The sequence below is a fragment of the Magnolia sinica genome, chromosome 13, assembly GCF_029962835.1.
Source record: "Magnolia sinica isolate HGM2019 chromosome 13, MsV1, whole genome shotgun sequence".
NCBI lineage: Eukaryota > Viridiplantae > Streptophyta > Magnoliopsida > Magnoliales > Magnoliaceae > Magnolia > Magnolia sinica.
In genome coordinates this window covers 55,694,361-55,714,548 of record NC_080585.1, presented here as the reverse complement: position 1 = coordinate 55,714,548, position 20,188 = coordinate 55,694,361, and the positions used below count along the sequence as shown (strand labels likewise).

The 20,188-nt window shown below is 38.8% G+C and overlaps 1 long non-coding RNA gene across 1 annotated transcript; it reads right to left on the bottom strand.

Annotated features, from left to right (window-relative positions):
* Window positions 1–4,026: 4,026 nt before the first annotated feature.
* On the bottom strand, window positions 4,027–19,466 carry LOC131223765 (uncharacterized). The gene is made up of 3 exons (XR_009160673.1): window positions 19,146–19,466; window positions 16,359–16,440; window positions 4,027–4,121 (listed from the first exon to the last, which is right to left on the bottom strand). It is a non-coding gene; the product is annotated as an uncharacterized LOC131223765 (long non-coding RNA).
* Between the last annotated feature and the right edge of the window lie 722 nt (window positions 19,467–20,188).

The window sequence follows — 20,188 nt, the reverse complement described above, 5'->3', positions numbered from 1 at the left end:
CAACTGACAACATAAACCACAATCAGAATTAAAGAATTGAAACTCTGCAATGAAACCCCCTAAAGCATAAAGGTAATGGTAATTTTATTGGGGAAAAAAAAAAGAAAAAGAAAAAAAAGCCAAGATGGGGCAAAAGCTACAACCCAAAGAAAGGAATATACAAGAGGCCCATTCCAATACATCCCTGTTAGAGACACCCTAAACCATGTCAGGTAAGACAGCGTATATATTGGAAACATGAAAGAACCAAAACTAGTCACTTTATCAGCTAATCACAAAGGGCAACTCTAATAATGTAAACTCTCCAATGGAATCTAATGGAGGATCAAACCACCAAGTCCTATATATACTGATTCTACGTTTTCTTCATGTTACTCCCTAGAGCATGTCTATCTCTGTGTACAAATAAAACAATCATGTTGATGTATATGCAGGATATTCCTTATATGGCAGAATAAACGCAATGGTAAGGATATATGCAGGAAATTCCTCAAATGGCAGAATATACTCAATGGTAAGGGTATATACATGTTCAGCTATATACACAACCATATGACTGTGTATTGAGCCCCAAGAGAGTACACAACATATTATGAGAATAATTTGAGTTATTTCCTATTTATAGAGTTTTATCAATACTGTGGGAGATCCTCACTGCTACTATTTAGGGCAAGTGCATTTGCACTTTTGCCAATCCACACATGTTAGTTCTAGCAGTTCAAAGGCAATGGGAGTTGTCCATAAATTTTGGGTAGCCTAGTTTTGCATAAATCAAGGGAATGACTTGAATATAAAAAGGGATATTTGTACACAACTTACCTGCATAGGAAAACTTTCTATTGGTGAGTCGATACATCAGTTTATTCTTTGGTGATTTCTTTGGGGCTGCAAATCAGTAGGTAGGCTTTCAATTTTGGAACGGTGTATGGGCTGGTGCTAAGGATTTGAAATAACATCGGTAATTATTTTGGAATCTGATTCCACAATTTGAAAGCATCCATAGATGTGAAGCTTTCAGGGAAGCAACTTAGCCAGCTGCCCCCAAGATCATCAACCCCATTCTCCTGTATGTACAGCTCAGTCAAATTCCTGTAACCCATATCAAATTTCAGGATCTTCGACAAACAGCGTAACTAGCAAAAAAAAAAAGTCTACTGTGAGACAATGTTAACCTTTCCATTTGTGGCCTATAGTAGGAGAATCAAGTGACCCGCATTGAACTGAAAAAGAGAACTGATAACCTCCAGGCACCTCTACCACAATTTGTAGTACAGGTGTTCAGCCACGAAATGGAAAAAGAAAAGGAAAAAAAAAAAAACTTTTTTACATCTCAGAGCTAAAAAATGCCTTGTACTGCAGATAGCAGTATAGGTGCCTGTAGGTGGTCAGTTCCGATTGAGAGAAGTCCCAGATTTGTTGGTAAAAGGATCTTCAAATCCAGGGGATTCTCAGGGCACAATCTGTCCACTGGGATGCAATGGATGAATGGTCTGGATTACTGATCCATGGGCATCACTTATCCTAATTGAAATTCGGCATGCAATAAGCAAAGTCGCAAGTTGCATATAATGTATTACGCTAATGCTATGTTCTCGAACAATACCAAAGCTGCAGGTTGCCTGTAACATAATCCAATCCACCCCTGATGCTACTGCACTTTCTCAGAAAGGGCCAAATTATTCTGATGGTTGAGTTTGCAAGGCCACAATTACCGTTGCCACTGATAATCAAGACATTCCTCTAGTGGTCCAACAATACTAAAACCATACCATCCAAAATCCCAACCATCCAATTGATGGCGAGCCCTTGAACAGCTGAAATTTAAAACAATTGATTGAGGATCATAATCCAATTGATGGTTAAATTGATGGCGAGCCCTTGTCTACAATAGCAACAAGGCCCTGTGGTTGCAGATGATATAGTTTTAAATTGGCAGGGCATTGCAGGAAAGAAAAGAAAGCACAGGGTATAGATGGGTTCCAAGTCACAGTTACTGACCATGAAACTAATATCATCAAAGATGGGTTGCTGCCCACTGTGGCTATATCTAAATTACCAAGATCATTTAGTCGGTTGCCATTGCTTTGACTTTGCAAGTAAATCATTGTTATGGGTGATGCATTAGAAATTAAAACCTTGAAAGAACCACATCCCATGAGTTAAATAAAATCATAAAGAAGAAGAAGAAGAGGCCTTTCACCACAATACAGAACTCTTGAAAAACACACTAACCTTTGAGGCAGCAAGTTTGGGTCCTCAGATAACATCAGATTCTGACTATCAGTTTTATGAAGCCAATATAGGGATTGGGCTTGTTGCTCACTACCCACTTCTAATGGTAAATTCATGTCATTCTTAAATCCAAATGAAGGGCCCAAGATCCATAAACTAAATCCTTAAACCATGCAACATGCCACCACATTGACAACAACAAAAATTTCCAGCAATGCTTCAAAGCTATGAATTATTAAAACTGAGCAAGAAAAACCACCTGAGCAGGTGCAGAAAGATTCTTCATCTGTAAATCCACACGAGACAGAGCTGACTTGAACCCTTCAATATCTAACTTGATAGATTTTTTTTTCTTTCAATCCCCTTGGAATCATTCAACAGATCAACAACATTGCGCATATGCTTATTTTTCAAATACTGGTCCACTTGAGGGTACCTCACACAAATATCGTCGATAACATCTCAGAATTCTTTAATAGTTAAGAGTGCCAGATTTGTCTGTCCGCAACATTAAATATCACAGAAACATCTTCCTAAAAGCATGTCAGCATGAGATGAAACACGTTAACAGATTACATTAATATGTGATTATATGCTAGATTAGTAAGAAATGTGAGAAAATGAATTGATCTCAGCAAGTATTAATTTGGTGTGGTAATTTCACATCTATCAACAGAAGCAACGGAAAGAAGGGAAAATTGGAGAAGAAGAGAAAGGAACAAGTGAAGAAAACTGTGGTAACAGCTGTTCTTCTTCTATTAGTAGTGTAAAGAACGCTAACCGTCGCAGGTGAAGGGAAGAGAGGCTCGGCTATATCCTAAATAAGATAGGGAGACCTCCCTCCCTCCCTCTCTATTTCTCTCAAAAGTTTTCTCCTCCTCTAACAGTTCCATTAGCTCTTTATGTCGGCCTTGAAGAAATGAGGGACAGACTTGCTGCTTCACGATACCCTTGTACAGGAATATGCATCCAGAAGCTATCATTTTTAGGTTTTCACTTACCAAATGTCAATTTATTCTATTTATAATTAAAATGGTTCAACATGTTCAAATGAAAGTTGAACCAAAGAAGCTTAGAAAACATATTTTTATAGTGCAACCTACAGTCCAACTTTTAATCATTTGTTCACACAGTCAATATGAGGTCATGAATGCCCCCAAGTGATGCTAAACAATGACCTGTTGTCACAAACAATGTACGTAACTTGGAAAAGGAGGAGGAGACAAAAGGCAATGGTTGACAAACAACCTTGTTGCACTCTTCCACTTCAATTGATCAAAGTGTCCACCGTGGAAGAAAAGCTTTTTTCTAGCTCTAGAAAAACATAGTGATTTGCTTGGACAAGGAACATGAGTAGCAGAAAACCCACGTCTCATAGCCATGTTTGAGGGCTACAAGGTAGCAGCATTCACTCAACTTTAAGAACATGTTGTGTATTTTAGGTTCAGCCACTTCCAAATTCCTTTCCACTAGCCAATAAAATAAATAATAAGAAAGGATGAACTTGTGGACAACATTATATGATATACAAGGTCAAGTTCACAACAGCCCAAAACAATGCAAGGAACCCATCATCCAATATTAGTGTAAACAACTAAGCCTTCATCAGGACCACTAGTAGAGAGACAAGTGAGTTCCCAATTAGTGTAGGCTTGCACCAAGTTAGTTATGGACAAGTTAACGAGACATTTGCAGGAAGAGATCTCAAGGTCAATTACCTTAGAAGAAAACTAGAGAAAAGGTTGTCAAGTGCAAGACATACCAAGTCAATTTCAGAACATTCACCAAAGATGTTTTTCAACAGGAACATATTATCCTTATGAAAGCTTTAAAATGTTCTTTTTCCTGTCAATGATTTTCATAATTCCATTTGGCTGCCACTTGATCCCCTATGTCAAGCAATCATCATAATGGATATCTAATTACCCATAAACAGATAGATGCTAAGACGGGCATACCTGTGGAACCATCCATTCACCATGACTTCTTTGAGAGAGCTTCTCCATTCGAGTTCCATAGTTTCAAAAGTAAGATACTCTCTAAGCTATCTTGAGAGTAATGCTCTATGTAAACTATAGCATTTGAAAACACTCCAGAAGTGTTAAAGGCTCCAGCAGTGTTATTTCTTCTCTCAATTTGTGTTAGACAAGCAAAGACAATACAGATCAATTGCTTAAGTTATAGTAGAAGCAATTGTTGAAGATGCCTTTGATCATGAATGGGTGATCATAGTTGTGATGATAGTTTCACAGGCATTATGAGCACAAAAGGGCCTGAAAAAAATAATTCAAGTGAAAAAGAAAATTACCCTAATTCAAAAAACAAGCTATTGCTTACATTTGTATAAAAAGTTTATGCAGCAAGGTGACAGTATCGAAGTTAGATTGGTCATGGTCTTACTTTCAAATCCTCAACTTTACAAAGAGAATAAATTTCAAAGGAGTTCAGAGAAGTAACCTTACTATTACAACTAGACGTCCCTCATGTTAATCGGCCGGGAGGAAAAAAAAACATCATTATGATGTGAAAAAACCAACAAACCATTGGATTCCATAGTTTCAAAAGTAAAATATTTTCTAAGCTCTCTTGAAAGTTAAGCTCTATGTAAAGTCCAGCATTTGAAAACACCCCATAAGAATCAAAGGCTCTAACGGCGCTGGTTCTTCTTGATATTTGGGTCAAACAAACAAAACAATACACATGCATAACCGATATAGAAACAATTGCTCAGTGATACAAGTTGTAGGATGTTAGTTGTTTTCACAAACATCAAAAGCATGAGAGCGCATGAAAAAAAAAATTTAACGGAAGAGAAAACGACCTTAATTCGAAAAACGAACAATTGCTTAACAAGAGCAGGACTGCCACCATGTGCACAAATAGTTTATGAAGCAAGGTGACACCATCAAAGTTAGATTGGTCGCCGTCTTGATTCGACCTTGAAATCGAAAATATTTCTTTTTGAGATTTTAACACACCATTAGTGAGGAGTTCAGAAACGTACCCTTACTATATAGAAGCAATTACTAAGTAATACAAGTGTGTAGGATGATTTTCGCACACCATTAGTGAGGAGCAGTGACGAAACGACAAGATTTCAAGAGTCTTCAGCTGACAAGATAAACAACTTTCAGCGACACACTTAAAGGTCACTACCAATGAGCCCTAAGGACTTCTCAAAGAGAATAACTTTCAAAGGAGTTCAAAAAGGCACCCTTACTATTAGAACTAGACATCCTTCAAGTTAATTGGCAAAAAAAAAAAAAGACATCATTATGATGTGAAATAACCAACAAACCATTGGATTCCTTAGTTTCAAAAGTAATATATTTTCTAAGCTCCCTTCAAAGTTAAGCTCTATGTAAAGTTCAGCATCTAAAAACTTCTCGCTCTCTTCATTTTCTAAGCTCTTTCAAGTCTTTTCTTTTCCTCTTTTTTTGTACTCTTTCTTCCCGTTCTAAATTTGTTATAGCAACAATGATAAACACCACACTTGTAAATTTGAAATTTTCTTTTGTTTTATAACGACATGGTGTCCCCGCTCCTTTAAGGCGAGACTATTCCCTGCGAAAGCACATAATCACCGAACTCGTGTTTTAGGGAAGGAAACCCACAACCAAAGCCGTACTCCCAAACTCATGACGGGTAATCCACAAGGAGGGGAACCAAACTTGGAGTAAGCAATTTTTATACAAGGTAATATCGTCTACCCATATGAGGACTTTGATACTAGCAAGGTTTTAATTAATTTGATCTAAATTTACTCATAGAATTCTAGAGTTTAACATTTAATCCACTATTGATCTGCTAAATTTTCCCCCCTAGCCACTTTGACAATAGAAAGTATAGATTGGAATATAAGGATCAAAGGCTTTGATGTATTGATTTTATTTTAGCATAGATCGTCCTTTTGGTATTCTTCTTATCAATTTATTTCTTAATCATTAAAATTTTCCTAGTGTTTGATTCTGGCACAGAATCCTTTTGAAGATAATGCATAAAATTTGTCTATTTTAAATGATGCCCTAGTATTTTCAGCTAAAAAAAGATTTTGTTATGAGTGACTTCCGAATCCAAGCCAAACTTCATCTTCGGGTAAGAGTCTGACTGTTCTTATTTGTCTTGATCCTAATTAAAGATCGACGGTTATTACTTTGATTCCACGACTAATGAACCCTTGTGTAAAGTGGTGTGAGATTTTGCCTATTGAAGTTAGTCCAATAAAAAGTAAGTCATGTGCACATTCATGGGACCTTACCTGAAAATGATCATGGGGAAGGAGTAAAGTGATAAGAGGCAGCAAGGCAGGATTTCTACTTCGAATAGAGGATGTAGATGGACTTTTTGGTCGAACAAACAACTTATAGGCAATCAGAGTCGGTCAACCAACACCCAATGATAAGCCCCTTCGGGGGTTTGGGCTAGCCTGGCCCCTAATAGATCCACTTTGAAGAAAAAATAGATCTATATATTGAAGTTCGGGCCGAAGGCTTTGACTGGAAACGCCATGCCGTTTATGTAATTATGTTGGTCTAGAAGTAGCTCCCATGCTTCGGGAGTCGCCACTGCAAAATACGACGACCTAATCAAGAGAGCTAAAAGCCAGGGCCGCCCAGAGCGCGCTATAGTGCGCCTTACTAGATTGGGGCTCCGTTTTTCAGCAGATATGATGTCCCCCTATTACTACAAGCATGTAACGGAACTCACTAAAAGGAAAGGAGAGACAAACAAAGCAATGCCCACAATGGAGTCAATCCGTTATTCATCAACAGATGAAACTCTCATTCAGTCGTTAAGCATCACTAGCTTACCCCTATAAGGGTGGGATGAAGCTTGAAAGGAATGGATGGGCATAGGCTAAATAGTGAACGCAAAATTGAGGGTTTCAAGAGTCTCCAGATGTGAGGATTAAACTTTTAAAATAAATAAATAAATAAAATAAAAAACTTCCCCTATTACACCACGTGCATCGAGTAATCCACAGGGAGGGGAATCAAACTTCTGTCCGTGGGGAGCAAACCCACGACCAAAGTCATTCGCCCAAACTCATGATGGGTAATCCACGGGAAAGGGAATCGAACTCGTGTCTGTGGCGAGCAAACCCAAGACCAAAGTCATTCTCCCAAACTCGTGTCTGTGGAGAGCAAACGCACGACCAAAGTCGTTCTCTCGAACTCGTGACCGGTAACCCATGGAAAGGGGAAACGAACTCGTGTCTGTGGGGAGCAAACCCAAGACCAAAGCCATTCACCCAAACTCGTGACGGATTTTGGAAATTTTTTATTTATTTATTTATTTTATTATTATTATTATTATTATTATTATTATTATTTTGAAAGACATGGTGTCCCTACCCCTTTAAGGTGAGACCATTCCCTATAGATGCAAGCAATCGCCCGCCAACCACGTGCGTCGGAAAATCCACGGGGAGGAAATCGAACTCAGTCGTTAAGCGTCACGAGCATACGCTTATAGGGGCAGGATCAGGCTTGAAGGAATGAACAGGCATAGGCTTAATAGAGAACACTGAAATTGAAGGATGAAATTTCAAAAATATCCAAATGTGAGGATTAAAAACAAAAACTTTCCCTGATACATAGACCATGAAGAACAGGGCAACGAGTTGAATCGGACCAAGTTAGGGCTGCAGGGCAAACCTGACTCGACTCGGTTTTGACATAGACCTAACCCAAACTCGACCTAACTCAATACCAAGTCCAGCATACCTGACCAGATTTGAGTCCGGGTTTAGCCTGGACTTATCCAGACTAAGTCTGACCCGGTCACAGGTACCGAGTCGAGTCAGCATGAAGTTGGGTCGAGTGTAGCGGGTCTCCAGACGTGGGGATTATAATAAAGTCGTTCGCCCAAACTCATAATAAGTAATCCACAGGGAGGGGAAACAAACTCGTGTCTGTGGGGAGCAAACCCACGACTAAAGTCGTTCGCCCAAACTCATAATAAGTAATCCACAGGGAGGGGAAACAAACTCGTGTCTGTGGGGAGCAAACCCACGACCAAAGTCGTTCGCCCCAACTCGTGATAGGTAATCCACGGGGAGGGGAATCACACTCGTGTCTATGGAGAGCAAACCCACAACCAAAGCCATTCACCCAAACTCGTGACGGGTTTTGGTAAGGTTTTTTTTTTTTTATAACGACAGGGTGTCCCCGTCCATTTAAGGCGAGACCATTCCTTGTAGATGCATGCAATCACCCGCAAACCACGTGCATTGGCAAATCCACGGGGAGGGAGTTGAACCCAGTCGTTAAGCGGCATGAGCATATGCCTATAGGAGCAGGATCAAGCTTGAAAGGAATGGACAGGCGTAAGTCGGACCAAGTTAGGGCTGACCCGACTCAACCCGACGAGAAGCCCCTTCGGGGATTCCCTGATACACAACGTGTAGAATAGAGCAACGAGTCGAATCGGACCAAGTTAGGGCTGACCCGACTCCACACAATTTTGAAATAGACCTGATCCGAACTCGACCCAACTCGGTAAGCAAGTCCAGCATGCCTGACCCGATCAGAGTCCAGGTCTGGCCTGGACTAATCCAGACTGAGTCCGACCCGGTCACAGGTACCAAGTCGACTCGAGTCGGCACCGAGTCGGGTCGGGTGTGGCGGGTCTCCAGATGTGGGGATTAGAAAAAGAAAAACCTTCCCAATTACACCACGTACATTGAGTAATCCACAAGGAGGGGAATTGAACTCGTGTCTGTGGGGAGCAAACCCACGACTAAAGTCGTTCGCCCAAACTCATAACAGGTAATCCACGGGGAGGGGAATCAAACTCATATCTATGAGGAGCAAACCCACAACCAAAGTCGTTCGCCCCAACTCGTGATAGCTAATCCATGGGGAAGGGAATCACACTCGTGTCTATGGGGAGCAAACCCATGACCAAAGCTATTCACCCAAACTCATGACGGGTTTTGGGAAGGTTTTTTATATATATATAACAATAGGGTGTCCCCGTTCCTTTTGAAAAGTGAAACCCCACATCTTTCGAAGATCTAAGTAAAATGAGAAAAAATGATTGGGGTAGGCTCATCCTTGATTATGTATTTGACTATCCTTCTGTTGGAGGTGAATGATATTCAACATTTAGTGAAGTTGTGTATTGAGTCCAGGTCTGTCCTGGACTAATCCAAACTGAGTCCGACCCGATCACAGGTACCAAGTCGACTCGAGTCGGCATCGAGTCGGGTCGGGTGTGGTGGGTCTCCAGATGTGGGGATTAGAAAAGAAAAAAAAAACCTTACCCAATTACACCACGTACATCGAGTAATCCACAGCGAGGGGAATCGAACTCGTGTTTGTGGGGAGCAAACCCACGACCAAAGTCGTTCGCTCAAACTCATAACAGGTAATCCACGGGGAGGGGAATCAAACTCATGTCTGTGGGGAGCAAACCCATGACCAAAGCCATTCACCCAAACTCGTGACAGGTTTTGGGAAAGTTTTTTTTTTAATTATATAACAACAGGGTGTCCCAGTCCCCGTTCCTTTTGGGAAGTGAAACCTCACATCTTTCGAAGATCTAAGTAAAATGAGAAAAAATGATTGGGGTAGGCTCATCCTTGATTATGTATTTGACTATCCTTTTGTTGGAGATGAATGAAATTCAACATTTGGTGAAGTTGTGTATTGTGTGCTTAGGGTGTAATTAGTTATATGTGTAAACTGTCAAACCCTACTAAGATCAAGATCAAGAAGTTAATCTGTATATGGAGTTTCATTTATTGATAAAAGGTTTCCAACAACAAATTTAAGGCATTTAGTTTTCACCTACTAGGAAATCTTGCTCGAAAAGCATTTTTAGTTTAGATTCTTCATACTTTTTTTTTTTTGTACATTTCTTTATTTATGTCCTTCCTATTTGTTTTTCGTTTTGTATTTTTTGTCTAGGTAAAACCTAAAACCGAGAAAAGAATTTAGCTATGGCTCATTTCAAATTGCCTTCTTTTTTCTTTTTCTTTTTGAGAGAGCTTCATTAAAATGCCCACGAAATGCGCAAAAGAAAACAACCCACCTACACAATTGCAAAACAAGTAGCCAACCGACTTGAAATTGGCCGAGTTGTTCAAACAAGTATGATTTTTACAACTAGTCATACACATATGGGTGGATCATTGGAAAGTAGCCCTCCATATTAAGGATTCGGACAATTGAGTACTGGCTAAGTTACCCCTATTTCAACTTGAAATAAACTCAACCATATGCAAAGTTTGGTCTTAAAAGTCGGCCAAATCGTTCAAACAAATAGGATTTTTAGAACAAGTCATACACATAAAGGCCTTCCCATTAGACATATGAATGGTTTGGATCACTGAAGAGTATCCCTCCGACTAGAAATCAGTCGAGTCATTCAAACAAGCATGACTTCTAGAACTAGTCATACACATACGGGCCTACTTGAACATATCACTGGAAAGCAGTCCTCCATATTAAGGATTCGGACAAATAAGTAGAGGCCCGATTATCCCTTTCGACTTGAAATTTACTTAGCCATATGCAAAGTTTGGTCTTAATAGTCGGGCGAGTCGTTCAAACAAATAGAATTTTTAGAACTAGTCTTACACATACGAGCCTTCCCCACAGACATATGAATGGTGTGGATCAATAAAAAGTAGCCCTCCAACTTGAAATCAGCCAATTCATTGAAACAAGTATGATTTTTAGAATTAGTCACACACATACAGGCCTAGTCCCCCCTCTCATAGATGGTTTGGATCACTGAAAAGTAGTACTCCATAGAAAGGATACAGGCAATTGAGTACAGGCCTAGTTATCCCTTTTTGAATTGAAATAAACTCTTCGATCATGAGAAAAGTTTGGTCTTAAAAACGATCGAATCATTCAAAACTATAATTTTTAAACTGGTCATTCACATACGGGTCTTTCCCCCAAACAAATGAGAATTATTTGGATCACTGTATAGTAGCCCTCCGATATGAAACAAGCTGAGGCATTCAAATAAGTAAAATTTTTAGAAGTAGTCATACACATACGTGCCTTCCTCCCAAAAATATGAATGGTTTGGAACACTGAAGAGTAGCCATCCGATTTGAAACTTGCCGACTTGTTCAAACGAGTATGATTTTTAAAACTATTTATACACATATGGGAGGATCACTGGAAAGTAGCACTCCATATCAAGTATTTGAACAATTAAGTACAGGCTGGGTTATCCCTTTTTCGACTTGAAATAAACTTAGCCATATGCAAAGTTTGGTCTTAAAAGTCGGCGGAGTCGTTCAAATGAATATGATTTTCAGAACTAGTCATACATACACATACGGGCCTCCCTCCCAAACATATGAATGGTTTGGATAACTGAAAAGTAGCCATTCGACTTGAAATTAGTCGAGTTGTCCAAACAAGTATGATTTTTAGAACTAGTCATACACATATGGGTGGATCACTAAAAAGTAGCCCTCCACATTAAGGATTTGCACAATTGAGTACAGGCCGGGATACCCATTTTTCGACTTGAAATAAACTTAGTCCATATGCAAAGTTTGGTCTTAAAAGTCAGCCGAGTCGTTCAAATAAATAGGATTTTTAGAACTAGTCATACGCGCGCCGTCCATCCGTTTTGCCAAATCATTTTAGGGCATGAGCCCAAAAATGAAGAAGATTCAAATCTCAAGCGGACCATACTACAGGAAACAGTGGTGATTGAACACTTTAGCATTAAAAATTTCCGACGACCCACCATAAGTTAATTCTTTTTCCACCATTTGACTTTTTCAAAAAATGTTATATTCCCTTATTAAAATGGAAATGAGAAAGGCAAACAGTTTCATGTGCCATCCTATGCTTCCCCAGTAAGTATGGATGTTTTATTGACGTAAACTGGCTACGTTCCCTAATTACCCTCAATATAAATAGGCATTTAAATTACACATCCATTAGATGATACTGGCCATTTGATCAGTGGCCTTCAAAGAAACTATAGCAAACAAAATTATAAATGACAAAACTAAGAGTGAAAAAAGGAAGAAACTTGATGGATAAAAATGTCCACTATTTATGATTTGTTAGACATAAGTTGTTAAGATTTTTGAAACTAACTGAAATAAAAGTTTTTGAAAAAAAAAAACTATATTTATGCCTAATTAACTCAAGAATTCTCATTTAGATATTATCAAGTTTTTTAAAAGCAAAATATATAAATCCTACGGTTACTTTGATCATTATCATCGATAAGTTGAAGTGTGTCGATGTTGATCCTTACAGCTAAAAAGTATCTTCCCAATCTAATCCAAATGGAGGAGAATGATGAAAGCCACATCTTAGCTCAGAGTAGGGCTAAGAAGACTCATATGAGTTGTCCGGGATAGACCCTATATGTGGAATGTGCGATGTGAAGGAAGGAGGGAGAGAAGATGTTCTCTCTCTCTTTCATAAGGTGATGCCAAGGGGGCTTACAACGTCCAAGGCTATCTCTACCCTCCCCCTTTTGGATATAATATATTTCTAAAGATATAATTAGGGTTGCAAGGGAAAACACTAGTTATGGTGCTTTGATAATGCCTCATTACATCTAAAGTTTGTGATCTCGCCTTAAACATTTACCCGAATTGATCAAATTTCTTCACTCATCATGATTACTATCCTTAGCCAATAACCACTTATTTCTAAGGCATGGATCATTGGATCTTAACCATTACATGCTTATCAAACTCAATTTAAAATAAATGTATTGTTAGAACAAAAAGTTAATGGTTGAAAAACCTCAATTAACCAATAAAAAACTTTTGAAGCGTTGTCCAAGGCTATCTCTACCCTCTCCCTTTTGGATATAATTTATTTCTAAAGATATAATTAGGGTTGCAAGGGAAAACACTAGTTATGGTGCTTTGATAATGCCTCATTACATCTAAAGTTTGTGATCTCGCCTTAAACATTTACCCGAATAGATAAAATTTCTTCACTCATCATGATTACTATCCTTAGCCAATAACCACTTATTTCTAAGGCATGGATCATTGGATCTTAACCATTACATGCTTATCAAACTCAATTTAAAATAAATGTATTGTTAGAACAAAAAGTTAATGGTTGAAAAACCTCAATTAACCAATAAAAAACTTTTGAAGCGTTGTCCAAGGCTATCTCTACCCTCTCCCTTTTGGATATAATTTATTTCTAAAGATATAATTAGGGTTGCAAGGGAAAACACTAGTTATGGTGCTTTGATAATGCCTCATTACATCTAAAGTTTGTGATCTCGCCTTAAACATTTACCCGAATAGATAAAATTTCTTCACTCATCATGATTACTATCCTTAGCCAATAACGTTAGCAAGTTGTGTAGGTCCCACCATGATGTGTGGGCTATATCCACACCGTCCACCCATTTTTCGAGATCATTTTAGAGCATGGGCCAAAAAATCAAGTAGATCTAAAGCTCAAGTGGACCCCACCCTAGAAAGCAGCCGGGATTAAATACCTGCCATTGAAAACTTCTTTGGGGCCACATAAGTTTTGGATCTGCCTCATTTTTAGGTCCATGCCATAAAATAAGGTTACAAAATAGATGAACGGTTTGGATATAACACATGTTATTCTCAATAGTTTCAAATGATGGTGGGTATATCCATTCAATGTACCACCATATTACAAACATAGCATGGAATTAGAAACGGGGTTCCGAGGGACGCGGATTTCCTGCGAAAGCCTTTCGCAGGAAGTTCCTGCGCTGGAAACCTGGGTGGGGGCCAACTTGATATTTTTGAGAAATCCACCCCGTTCATCCGTTTTCTGAGCTGATTTTATGACTTGATACCAAAAGTGAGAAGGATCCAAGACTCAAGTGGGCCGGACTAGAGTAAAAGATGGGTAGGAAAATTCCCACCGTTGAAAACTTTCTGGGGTAGAAAGTGATGTTTACATGACATCCATACCATTAATAACGTTATTCCTACTTGGATGAACTGAAAAGACAAGTATTATTATTATTCTAAAAATATCTCAGAAAACGGATGACCGGGGTGGATTTCTCAAAAACATCAAGTTGAGCCCCAACCAGGTTTCCAGCGCAAGAACTTCCTGCGAAAGGCTTTCGCAGGAAATCCGTGTCCCACCTAATCCTTCCCAATACCATGCGCCAAACACCCCCTTGGATGATGGAAGACTCATCATCGTCCAACCATATTAACAATTTGATTTGGTTAAGACGAGCCAAGTCATATGATGTTTAGATGATTAAAATGAGCTTAGTCATATGAACAATTTCATCATTCAAAATGGATTGAGTCATGCAAACAATTCGGATCACTAGAAAGTCACCCAATCATATGAATGTTGTGGATCACTAAAATCTAGCCCTCCATACTAACAATTTGAACCATTGGGACAAATCATATGAACCGTTCGAGTCACAAAAAATACGCCCAACCATCTATATGGGTTGAATCACAGGAAATTGGCCCAACCATAATAACAACCTATCTAAACACAAGTATGGACATATAGTTGACCTGATCATACAAACAACTCCGATAACCGAAGATTGGCCAAATATATGAACAATTGGAACAATTATTGTGGCCCCAATCATAAGAATGGTTTGGATCATTAAAATAGCTCATTTATATGAATCGTTCAGCCATTAAAAAATGGCTTGAATCATACGAACAATTTGGATAACTAAAAAATAGTCCCAATCATATGAATGGTATGAATCATTGAAGACTAGCCCTCTAAATTACTGATTTGGATCATTGAGTATGGGACTAGTCATATGAATTGTCTGCAACACTGAAAAATAGCCCTCCATATTAACGATTTGCATCACTGATTACCGGCCTAATAATATCAATTGTTTGGATCATTCAAGATGGGCTCACCCAAACATTTTCAAATGTAGAAAACAGGCCAATTCATCTACATGGCACGGATCAATAAAAATAGGCTAATCTATGTGGTCAGGTTGGATCACTACAAATTCACCCAACTATATTCACACCTTGGATTGTTAAATACATGTGTGCGTTGTAGATGATTTGCACAATCATATGAACAGCTTAAACAATGGACGACTAGCCCAACCACATTTAAGATTTGGATCGAATTAGTATGGACCTAGTAATAAGAGCGTTTGGATCATCAAAAAGAGGATAGTCGTATTAGCAGTTTGATCATAGAAATGGGCTTAGTCACACTAATAATTAGGATCACTAGATATAGTCCCCCAATCATATGAATGGTGGTGTGGATCACCAAAAACTAGCTCTTCACATTATCACTAAGTATGGGCCTAATCATATGAATGGTTCAGATCACTAACAATGAGCTCATCCAAACAAAACAGTTTAGAATTCATAAAATGGGTCAATTCAATTCGACAGCATGAATCATTAAAAATAGGCCTAACAATGGGAATAGGTTGAGTGTATGATTGGCCCAATTTACATATGCCTATAGATGATGGAAGACACGCCCAACCATATTAACGATTTCGACCACTTAATACAAACCTGCCCATATGAATGTTTTGATAATTAAAATGAGAGGGCATAGTCATATGAATGTTTTGATAATTAAAATGAGCTGATTCATATGAACAATCTGATCGTAGAAAAATGGGTCAAGTCATACGAACAATTAGGATCACTAGAAAGTCCCCAAATCATATGAATGGTATGGATCACTGAAAACTAGCCCTCCACATTACGATTTGAATCATTTATTACGGGCCTTGTCATATCAATGGTTTGGATAATTAATATGGGCCCATACAAACAAAACAATTTAGTATTCAGTAAATGGGACAAGTCATATGAACTATTTGGATCACTAAAAATAGGCTCAACCATGTGTACAGGTTGAATCACTGAAAATTAGCCCAACCATAATAATGATTTGGATCACTAAACATGGGTCTAGGCATATAACTGGCAATCAGATGATCAATCATCAACATCCTAACGATCCACACAACACAGAACATTGGACAACCAATCACTGCAGATCACTGATATGTAAAGTTAGCCTACTCTTATTGTTCAGAATATTCAGATGGCATCAAACATTAAATGGAAACAACACTGAATAACTGTGACAAAACAAAATTTTGATTCAAAGCAGCAAAGAAATGTAAGATCCATGTACCTCTGCAGCACTAATTTTATTCAGTCGAGAAACAGTCTTCCAAGTCAACCTCATCACCCAAGTTCATCTTAGATGTGCACACCTATAAAGAGAATCCACGAATAAATAGCAGTTAGCCTATGATGAAAGTAAACTGTCCACCATAACCAAGAAAGCAAGAGAATAGTAAAATGGGATTTGCAAACTCCACAGACATATATACCAACCCATCTACCCACTTCCTCATGTGCCAATGTAGCACATGTAAAGATCCAAACCATCCATTTGGCATACGACTGTCAGCCAGCTTTGGGTCGGGTACGGGGATACCCATACACATTCCTGCTAATGGGTAATGCCCCCATACCCAGACCCCTATTGTCAGGCCCAAAATGGGCACCTATACCATACCCATTGTAGGGTACTAGGTACCCATTAGAATATCACATACCCATTTATGATTTGAAATTTTTCAAAAACAAAAAGAAATCACACCATTAATTTAAAAGCTTAGATTTTAAAGCATAAAAATAAAATATAAAAAAACATGTGTTTTTAGAATCTAACCGCAATAAGGCAGACACCTAACCAAACTCGATTAGGTTTGCTTATCCCACACACTTCCACATAGGTTTTATTAGAATCTAACCATAGTTTGAAATTTAACCAAACTCAATTAGGTCGAACAGATCTGCTTATCCCACAAGCACTTCCACACATGACCACGCATCCTAACTTGGACCATTTGTGAGACATCCAAGCTGTGCATATTGTCAGAGATCCAAGTTGTGCATATTGTCAGAGATCCAAGATGTGCATCATAGGGTTCCACATTTAGATGACATTTCCCAAAAGGCCTGCAAACTCGTCGTTAGACAGTAAATGCACAAAAACAGACGGTTTAGAAAAATTCTAATGGGTGATTCTCAGCATGTGTATGCACTCGAGAAGTATGATTGCCACCAACTGATTGGTTGGGATTAGCCGATAATGTTCACTTTTTGACACATGCTTATATGTGTTGGAATATTAAGTGAGTAAGGTCATTTTTGTAAATATGATATTAGTAGGGCTTATTTGAAAATATTGTATAAAGTGGGCCGTTATGATGTAATAAAGGAAAAAAACCTACATATATATTTAATAAGATAATCGAGAGATCCCACATTCTCTCTCTTTCTTCAAACCCTCTCTCACATTTTTCTCCCATCTCTCTCGCATTCCTCCTTTTTGGTTCTTTCATTCTTCATACCTAACTAAAACAGCTAATGGGCATTATTACAACTTACACTATTGGAGTTAATGTAGGATTACTGAAACAGCTAATGCAATACCTAACTAAATCACCCATCAATTTTGACATACTGATAAGATTCCTCAGTCTCAAAAAGGAACCAGGACTTGAGATACCATTGTAGCGGACAGATGACAGAGGATATAAACACCATGGAGCGTTATAGCAATAGTCTAGGGACATTCTTAAGAAGAGATCAGGGCTCATGGCATCATAGTTACCAAAATGAGTCATGTTGTTTTGGATTCAAACAAAGAAGCAGATGTTCTTATGAAGATGGTGGTGATAGATTAGCAGTTGGGAATTGCACCCCCCTTTTGTTGTTCGTCTTGTATTCTCTTATCTTAAATTTTTCTTTCCTTTCTTCAATAAAGTTTTTATTGATGCGAATAATAAAGTTTCTACATAGGAAACAGTGGTGATTGACCATTAATGGGCCACAAAAGTTTTGGATCAAGGCGATATTTATTTTCCCCTTCATCTAGGCTTATGTGACCTTATCAACAGATTGGATGGCAAATAAACACCACAGAAACATTAAGGTGCACCCCGAGAAGTTTTTAATGGTAGGACATTCAGTCACACCTAAGATTTGAATTATTTTTTATAATTAAAAAAAAAAATTGATAATGTCCTAAAATGATTTTTTTTTCTTTAAAAAAAGATGGAGAATGTGGATATATAAAACACATATATTAAAGTGGGCCCCATGGTAAGGGTGAGGACGTGATCACGTGACCGTGGGGGCATATTAGGCATAAGCATAAAATTAAACAGATGCAAATTTCAGCACCACACCACAGGAACCATGGTGATTGAATGTACACCATTAAAATAATTTCTCATAAGCTATACCTTTTGATCAGGCATATATTTGTGTTTCCCATCATCCAAGTCAACAGAAGGTTGAATTACAAACAAAAATCAGGGTGAGCCTTGAGAACTTTTTAATGGTGGGTATTCAATCACTATTATTTCTTGTGGTGTGGTCCACTAAAGACCTGGTTTACAGAGCCACTATGCATCGGCCATGGAAGATCTATTTGGAATCCATTTGAGGATTTTATTGCTGTTCAGACCCACCGTCCATGGACCTATTCAGGGGCAGATCTTGACCGCCCATTCATGGACATCCAGTTCCAGATCAGGGCCACTGGGTGCGATTCCACATCTAGATTCCATCTAGGGATGATGGCGGCATAGATTGCCATTGTTGCCAGCCCATGAATTAATGAAAGAGTTTATTACAGTTCGTAAAGGGGAAGGGAGAAGACCCTACTGCTGCCAGCAACCTTGACTAACAGCTACGCCATTGGTTTTTCGAGTGGTTGCCGGATTCCAGAAAATCGACATGGGGCCGTGAGGTTGACTTTCCCCCTATGTCTTCCTCACTTTTCGGCATCCAGCAGGGTTAGCGAGAATTGCCATTATCGCGGCTGTAACAGTTCCCCAAAATCCATACAGAGCAACAAAAAAAAAAAAGAGGAAGGGAGAAGATTTTTCGAAACCCTCACATAGTCACATCCCGATTAGCAGCCATGGACGCCCTTTTTTAAAAGGAATATCAGATTCATTCAAGGTCGGATCTCTCTGATGAGGTCATCGTGCGGCCGTCCATCTTCTCCAGAACTGTGTGGCTACTGAACTCTCTTCATCTGCTGGGGATTCGATAAAGAGTCGGATGATGTCGTCACATCCGTAGGAGGTCTTGGAGGTTAGATGGGGAGATGAATGGTGGGCCATTGATTGATTGAGAGAGCTCTGAAACCGTAGAAAAATGAGAGAGTCGCTCCTTTCTCGGGACGACGGAGTCGGATGCAATATGTTTAAACGAGAAAACGGGGTGAAAGGATTTTTGTGAATCCTACTCAAGAAAATATTTATAAGGGATCGACCACGTCATCCTTCATACACGTGGAGGCGCAATAGATATAATAATTTATATAAGCCTCTTTCTTAACTATTAAGCCATATCTTTCTTAACCATATGAGAATAGTGGGCCACCATGATTTTGGGAGGGCGTGATGATACGTAAATAAATGGCACGAAGTGACGCTACCAAGCTCGTGGACCCAAATCTGTGCATGTGTTTGTATCCATACCATTCAACCATTTGTAAAGATCGTTTTATACGTGAGAAAAAGAATGAGATAGATCTAGAAGTTCAAGTACCAACACAAAACCGTAGGCCGGGCCACACCCACCAAGTGAAAACATTTATGTGGCCCACCATGATGAATTTTTAACATCCAACCTATTCATAAGTTAACATAGAGACGTATGAAGCTGAAACAAATATATATAAGTTTGATCCGAACTAGAGTCTATAAGAAGTTTCTTGAACTATGGATGTCACCGTCCTCACTATTTGTGCGATTTGGAAAGATTAATAATCCAAATTGCAAAATGACGATCGAAGAGTTCCAACATGCTTTTGGTATATCGAACCGCCTCAAAATTAGCCAATTCGGGTCCCATTAGGAAGCTTGTCGAGTTACCATTCCATTGAGCTCAAAATAGTCTAAATTCAACCACTGAAGAGAGGGTTATGAAGGT